Source organism: Glycine soja, chromosome 5 (genome assembly GCF_004193775.1).
Source record: "Glycine soja cultivar W05 chromosome 5, ASM419377v2, whole genome shotgun sequence".
Classification (NCBI taxonomy): domain Eukaryota; kingdom Viridiplantae; phylum Streptophyta; class Magnoliopsida; order Fabales; family Fabaceae; genus Glycine; species Glycine soja.
In genome coordinates, this window is record NC_041006.1 from 29,817,490 (window position 1) to 29,826,051 (window position 8,562).

Here is an 8,562-nt window from a genome sequence, read left to right on the forward strand (position 1 = left end):
TTATCACTGACAATGCCACCAATCTGAACAACAAAATGATGAAGGAAATGTGTGAGGATTTCAAGATCCAATACCATAATTCCACGCCTTACAGGCCCAAGATGAATGAGGCAATTGAGGCTGCTAATAAGAACATTAAGAAGATAGTTCAGAAAATGACCATGTCATACAAGGATTGACACGAGATGCTCCCTTTCGCGCTACATGGTTATCGAACCTCGGTGCGCACATCAACTGGGGAAACTCCACTCTCTTTAGTTTATGGGATGGAAGTTGTGTTGTCGTTTGAAGTAGAGGTCCCTTCTTTGAGAATTCTGGCCGAGTCAGGGTTGGAAGAGTCGAAATGGGCCAAAACACATTTTGATTCGCTGAATCTTACAGAAGGTAGGAGATTGGCCGCCATGAGCCATGGACGATTATATCAAAGCCGGGTGAAGAACGCTTTCAACAAGAAGGTACGCCCATGCAAGTTCAACAAAGGGGATCTCGTCTTGAAGAAAGTATCCTAAGCTCAGAAAGACCATAGGGGAAAATGGGCTCCAAATTACAAAGGACCTTTTGTCGTGAAGAAGGCATTTTCGGGAAGAGCATTGCCAGCATGGACGATGAAGAATTTCCTTTGCCCGTTAATTGCGATATCGTCAAACGATATTATGCTTAGTACTTGGGGCAGCTAAAGGGTTCAATACATGGTTGTTCTCCAAACACTCATTGGGATCTCCCAAAGTCTTTCAATCCTTTGTAAACCCTGATCGCAACATTAATAAACATTGGAAAGATGATTTGCGTTTTAATTTCTTGTGTTGGGTTTTTACTTATTGATAACCTACACTTTCAATTTTACTCATTGAATGGGGTGCCGTAAGCGTTTAAGTAAAATTGAACACAAATAACATTTGTTTAATTGTTGCACTAAATGTTTAATCATAAACATGCATGCATTTGCATCTGCATCTTGTCGTCCTGTGAATCGAAGGATAAATGGAAATCCATTTTGAGTAGTGATCAATATCACACCAAAATTGGAACAAGGGCAAGTGAAAGGTAATATGGGTATTTTGTGGTTTGTTTCACACTTTCTGCATGATTCCATTTCCTTTATTCGAAAGCTTAGGGGCAGGTACGAGCAGTTGCTAGGCCCGTGATCAACAAATCATCATCCCGCGTCCGGCTCAAGACGTTAAAGAAGTGCTACTAAGAGGCAGCCTAGTATCTCTAATTCTATTCTTTAAGATTCATGCTTTTATTTATTTGTTTCTTGAATTATATTTGAATGTGCCTAGTTTATTTGCAACCATAGGAGTTTAAAAATAATAATGAACATGGCAAAAAAAAAAAAGACAGGGTTAGCTTGCCTGGGCGAGCATGTCTAAACCAGAAACATAAATAGGGGAGGGGTGAAGCCATTTCTTCCCCCACATTCAAAGAACACCAAGGCTCACAGGATTCACGAAACCAACAACCCTAGGTCTTCATTTGCACTTTTTTGCCTTCATTTGTTGCATTTTGGTTCTTCCCTACAAGTAAGTTTTGTTATTCTTCAAGTTTTTGCTTCCCATTGTGGTACTTTAGTGCTTTAGTTGCTTATCTTTTGCAAAATTCGTGAAGCAATTCATATGTAAATCCATGGTTGTTTGCTTGAATTGGGGGGTTGTAAGGGATGGCCGTAGGCCTATTTTGAATTCTGAAATGAATGGGCATGTCACATTGCCCCCGTTCCTCATTTTTTCATGTTTAAACATGCACCCACCAAGTGTTCGGGGAAATGCCTCAATGGCATTTGCGTGTGGTTTTGTGAAATTGGGCTTGTGGAACGAATTTGTGCACATATGGCTGCCATTTTGAGTGTGTGGACAGTTTGTAGAAGCTAGAATAAAGTGCCAAAAAAACATGACTTAGGCCTAGGAATCTAAGTTTTTGGTCTTGAATGTAAAAAATGCATGAATATGAGAACATGTTTGTGAGGTTTTTTAACTAGAATTTGAATTTGCTACCTCATGATGAATACCTTGCACCTAGGTAGTATGAAAGAAAAATGCCTTTCAATAGTGTGTATGTATCTTGGATAGGTAGCATAAAAAAATATACCTTTCAATAAAGTACATATGTTGGATAGGTAACATGAAAAAAATATAAAATACCTTTCAATAAAGTGTATACGTTGGATATGTAGCATGAAAAATTCCTCTCAATAGTGTGTATGTATGTTGGATAGGTAGCATAGGAAATGCCTTTCAAAAATGTGTATGTATGTTGGTTAGGTAGCATAAAAGATGCCTTTCAAAAAAAAAATGTTGGATAGGGGGCATAGAAATGCCTTTCAAAAACATATATGTATATATGTTGGATAGATAACAAAAATGTCTTTCAAGATATGTATATGTGTTGAATATATAACATGGAAATGCCTTTCGAAAAAATGTGTATATGACAGTAGGTAACATGAAAGTGCTTTTCAAAAGAATGTATATATACATGTGGTTATGTATCATAAGTTCTTTTCACAAAAAAACAAAATATATGTGTAAATGCATGTATCATAAAATAGTGCGTGCCCCAATGTGATTGTTTTCTAAATTGCATGTTGACGCTCGCACCATTTAAGTGTTGTTTGGCTCTTGTTTGTAATGATTGGTATTTCCTTGAAAACTAACTTTGCAAGTGTGTCCTCACAGGGAAATGGCTCCAAAGAAGCTTTCAGCCAAGAGGTCCAAGAAAGATGCCGCTGGAGAAGGTTCCAATGCGGCCCCACAGGTGGACATGGAGTTTGATGGGCACAGGTTCTGAAGTGAAGAACACCAGCGATGATTTGAGGCCATTAAAGGTTGGTCGTTCCTCAAGGAGAGGTGAGTCCAGCTGAGGGACGGAGAGTATATTGAGTTTCAAGAGGAAATTGCCCGGAGGCAATGGACTCAGTTGGTGTCACCCATGGCTAAGTACAACCTAGAGATAGTCATGGAGTTTTATGCCAACACATAGCCTACAGAGGAGGAAGTTAGAGACAAATGCTCCTGGGTGAGAGGCCAGTGGATCCCCTTCGATGAGGATGCCATTAATCAGTTTCTGGGGCATCCATTGGTCTTGGAGGAGGGCCAACGCTGTGAGTTTAGCCAAAGGAGGAGTCAGGCCTCAGGCTTTGATGAAGAGGCTATCAACCAGTTGCTGTGCATTCTGGGGCAGGATTTTGCTCGGAGCGTAGCAGGGAGACGGGTGCAGATCATGCGCACCAGCATGACCACCCTCACACAGATTTGGATGATGTTGCTGCTTAGCAACATTCTCCCCAGCTACCATAACTAGAACCTCCCCCTACCGAAGTGTTAATTGGTCTACGCCATTCTGACTCAGGTGAGTGTACATATTGCCCAGCTGATCTTAGATGCTATGTATCAATTTGCAGGGATAGAGCCTCCTAGACACCCGGTGGACCCGGAGAAGTCCAACAGGGCCCTGGGGTTTCCTGCTTTGATCACAGGCCTGTGCTAATTCTATGGAGTATTGGTCAACCCCACCAAGCTTATCCGACCTCCTATTAACAGAGCCTTCATTGAGAAGTACTGCATGCTCAGGCAGGTGTAGGGTCAGGTGTCGTAGCAGCCAGAGGAGGACCAGCAGCAGCCAGCTGCAGATGCACCGCCGCTTCCCCTATAGGAGACACCATCCCTGGGGTCTATTTCTTTCCACTTGCGAAGGATATAACTCCAGATGCACACATACATGCAGCATGTGACTAGCCAGCAGGTGGCTAGTCACAGGGGCCAGGTGCAACTAAATAAGCCATTCTACCAGTACAATATGCATCGGCAGAGTCAGGACCCCAGTCCTTTCCCTTGGCCTACCCCCGAGCAGTTCGGGGCCACAGTTGCCTGGCCTGGAGATGAGGCCGATTTTGAGACACGAGCAAGACCCGCAGGGGCCCTTGGGGACGACGAAGGAGCTCAGGAGGATGACGATATGGCCGATGTGTTGGATTTCTTCACTTGAGGAGGCAAAGTCGCACGGTCGGGGTCGCCAAAAATAGTGATTTTGTCTTTATTTGATGTTATTGCTTTCAGTTGTTATTTGGTTATCTCATTCTGATAAAATTGAACTTTGATGTTATTGCTTTCAGTTGTTATTTTGTTATCTCATTTTGATAAAACTGAACTTTGATGTTATTGCTTTCAGTTATTGATTGTCACATTACGATAAAACTGAACATTATGTTATTGCTTTCAGTAATTTGTTGTCTCATTTTGATTAATTTTACCGCTTCTAGCATATTGTCGTATGTACTTTGCAATAGTTTGTATGAAACGCCAAAAAAAATATAAAAAATAATAGGGGGTCTTGTGTATTTCCATTCGCACGCCTTTTATTCCTTTAGATAAAGTATAATCTCAGTTACCAACTTTGCCCGGGTTACAAACCTTTTCTAACAAAAAAAAGAAAGAAAAGAAATTTGCTTGAAAGAAATTGATTGAAAGAAAAAGTTAAAAGAAAAAAAGATTAAAAGCCAACATGCTTTTGAAAGAAAATGACCGTCAGTTTTCTATGGAAAATTCATGGGTCAAGACATAGAAAGATTTTTGAAAAAAAAATGTGGGTGCGCCTAAAGGGTGAATGCAATGAACGGTTTTTCCCGAAGGCCTAAATGGACTTGGATGTGTGCGTAACTTGATAAAAGAGCATTGTTTGGAAACACTGGGTTGATTTGAATGAGGGAAAACAAACCCTAAGCCTTAGTGTTTACATGGCCACAAAGCTTTATGTATGAGTGTCCACATGGATGTGTGCTATGATCAGTTTTGCATGAAAAGAACAAAAGGATCTTCTAAAAAAAAGCTTCTTTTACCTTGGGTTATAAATGTGCTTCAAAAGAAAAGAAAAGAAAAAGGAAAGGAAGAAAGTCAACCAATCAAAGATTGGAGAAAAGTAGAAAAGAAAAATAGAAAAGAAAAAAAAAGAAAAAAAAAATACAGAGAGGTTCTTTGTACCAGACAATGTCTGAACAATGTGCAGAATTGTCAAAAGCAAAAAGAAGGGAAATAGTAACAATAACTTGGTTAAAACCCGAGGGATGCATGAAGCAATCACCTTCTTAGTTACCAACCAAATCTATGTGTCCGCTCTCGCTCCGCGTCGAACCAAAGAAAAAAAACAGAAAAGGAAAAGGCCAAAACACCCAAAAGCAGAAGTTCCCACGAAAATCCAACTTTCTAAAAAGTCCTATTGATCCATGATTACACATATTATCTTTGATTTGATAGGAAATGACTTACAAAGTCAAATCATGACATGTCTGTGGTTCGGAATTAGGATGAAACACTTTCCTGTGCGAGATTTTATACACTATGAGCGGTTTTCCTCTATTTACAATTGGACCCAGTGCTTTCTTCTAATGTTCTTTTAGAGATGAAATGCAAATGTCCCAAATCTCATTTGTGGTTATGAGAAATTCTATCAGCATGTTTTCCTTCCCCAGTAGTCACATTGTTTTTCTTCAAAAATATATGTTGCTCTGATTAGTATGGAGGTTTGTTTCTTTGCTAAGCATGTTGGTGTTTTAGTGAAAGACTATTAAAGTCTTCTTTTCCTTCAAGAGACAATCAAGTCCGTTGGCACGTAGAGACAAATTAAGGTCATCTGCCTCTTTTCGAAGACTTCAACGTCTTTCGATCAAGACTATTAAAGTCTTCTTTGCCTTCTAGAGACAATCAAGTCCATTGGCACGCAGAGACAAATTATGGTCATCTACCCCTTTTCGAAGACTTTAATGTCTTTCGATCAACACTATCAAAGTCTTCTTTGCCTTCCAGAGACAATCAAGTCCATTGGCACGCAGAGACAAATTGTGGTCATCTGCCTTTTTTCAAAGACTTCAATGTCTTTCGATCAATACTAATAAAGTCTTATTTGCCTTCCAGAGACAATTGAGTCCGTTGGCACGCAGAGACAAATTATGGTAATTTGCCCCTTTTTGAAGACTTCAATGTCTTTCGATCAAGACTATTAAAGTCTTCTTTGCCTTCTAGAGACAAATTATGGTCATCTGATTCTTTTTGAATACTTCAATGTCTTTCAATCAAGACAATCAAAGTTTTTTCGAATACTTCAAAGTCTTCTTTGCCTTCCGGAGACAATTAAGTCTGTTGGAACGCAGAGACAAATTATGATCATCTACCCCATTTCGAAGACTTCAATGTCTTTCGATAAAGACTATTAAAGTCTTCTTTGCCTTCCGGAGACAATCAAGTTCATTGGCACGTAGAGACAAATTATGGTCATCTGCCTCTTTTCGAATACTTCAATGTCTTTCGATTAAGACTATCAAAGTCTTCTTTTCCTTCCAGAGACAATCAGGTTCTTTGGCACGCAGAGACAAATTATGGTCATCTGCCTCTTTTCGAAGACTTCAATGTCTTTCGATCAAGACTATCAAAGTCTTCTTTGCCTTCCGGAGACAATCAAGTCCGTTGGCACGCAAAGACAAATTATGGTCATCTGCCTTTTTTCGAAGACTTCAATGTCTTTCGATCAATACTAATAAAGTCTTATTTGCCTTCCAGAGACAATTGAGTCCGTTGGCACGCAGAGACAAATTATGGTAATTTGCCCCTTTTTGAAGACTTCAATGTCTTTCGATCAAGACTATTAAAGTCTTCTTTGCCTTCTAGAGACAAATTATGGTCATCTGATTCTTTTTGAATACTTCAATGTCTTTCAATCAAGACAATCAAAGTTTTTTCGAATACTTCAAAGTCTTCTTTGCCTTCCGGAGACAATTAAGTCTGTTGGAACGCATAGACAAATTATGATCATCTACCCCATTTCGAAGACTTCAATGTCTTTCGATAAAGACTATTAAAGTCTTCTTTGCCTTCCGGAGACAATCAAGTTCATTGGCACGTAGAGACAAATTATGGTCATCTGCCTCTTTTCGAATACTTCAATGTCTTTCGATTAAGACTATCAAAGTCTTCTTTTCCTTCCGGAGACAATCAGGTTCTTTGGCACGCAGAGACAAATTATGGTCATCTGCCTCTTTTCGAAGACTTCAATGTCTTTCGATCAAGACTATCAAAGTCTTCTTTGCCTTCCGGAGACAATCAAGTCCGTTGGCACGTAAAGACAAATTATGGTCATCTGCCTTTTTTCGAAGACTTCAATGTCTTTCGATCAATACTAATAAAGTCTTATTTGCCTTCCAGAGACAATTGAGTCCGTTGGCACGCAGAGACAAATTATGGTAATTTGCCCCTTTTTGAAGACTTCAATGTCTTTCGATCAAGACTATTAAAGTCTTCTTTGCCTTCTAGAGACAAATTATGGTCATCTGATTCTTTTTGAATACTTCAATGTCTTTCAATCAAGACAATCAAAGTTTTTTCGAATACTTCAAAGTCTTCTTTGCCTTCCGGAGACAATTAAGTCTGTTGGAACGCAGAGACAAATTATGATCATCTACCCCATTTCAAAGACTTCAATGTCTTTCGATAAAGACTATTAAAGTCTTCTTTGCCTTCCGAAGACAATCAAGTTCATTGGCACGTAGAGACAAATTATGGTCATCTGCCTCTTTTCGAATACTTCAATGTCTTTCGATTAAGACTATCAAAGTCTTCTTTTCCTTCCGGAGACAATCAGGTTCTTTGGCACGCAGAGACAAATTATGTTCATCTGCCTCTTTTCGAAGACTTCAATGTCTTTCGATCAAGACTATCAAAGTCTTCTTTGCCTTCCGAAGACAATCAAGTCTGTTGGCACGCAAAGACAAATTATGGTCATCTGCCTCTTTTCGAAGACTTCAATGTCTTTCGATCAAGACTATCAAAGTCTTCTTTGCCTTTCGGAGACAATCAAGTCCGTTGGCACGCAGAGACAAATTATAGTCATCTGCCTCTTTTCGAAGACTTCAATGTCTTTCGATCAAGACTATCAAAGTCTTCTTTGCCTTCTGGAGACAATCAAGTTCGTTGGCACGCAAAGAGAAATTATGGTCATTTGCCTCTTTTTGAAGTCTTCAATGTCTTTTGATAAAGACTATCAAAGTCTTCTTTGCCTTCCAGAGACAATCAAGTCTGTTGGCACGCAGAGACAAATTATGATCATCTGCCTCTTTTTGAAGACTTCAATGTCTTTTGATCAAGACTATGAAAGTCTTCTTTGCCTTCTAGAGACAATCAAGTCTGTTGGGACGCAGAAACAAATTATGGTCATCAACCCCTTTTCGAAGACTTCAATGTCTTTCGATCAAGACTATTAAAGTCTTCTTTGTCTTCCAGAGACAATCAAGTCCATTGGCACGTAGAGACAAGTTATTGTCATCTGCCTCTTTTCAAAGACTTCAATGTCTTTCAATTAAGACTATTAAAGTCTTCTTTGCCTTCCAGAGACAATAAAGTCCGTTGGCCCACAAAGACAAATTATGGTCATCTGCACCTCTACCTTTCCAAGACTATTACAGTCTCCTTTGCCTTCCAGAGACAATCAAGTCCGTTGGCATGCGGAGACAATCATGGTCATCCGTTTTCATTGTTTTCGAGACTATTACAGTCTCCTTTTCCTTCCAGACACAATCAA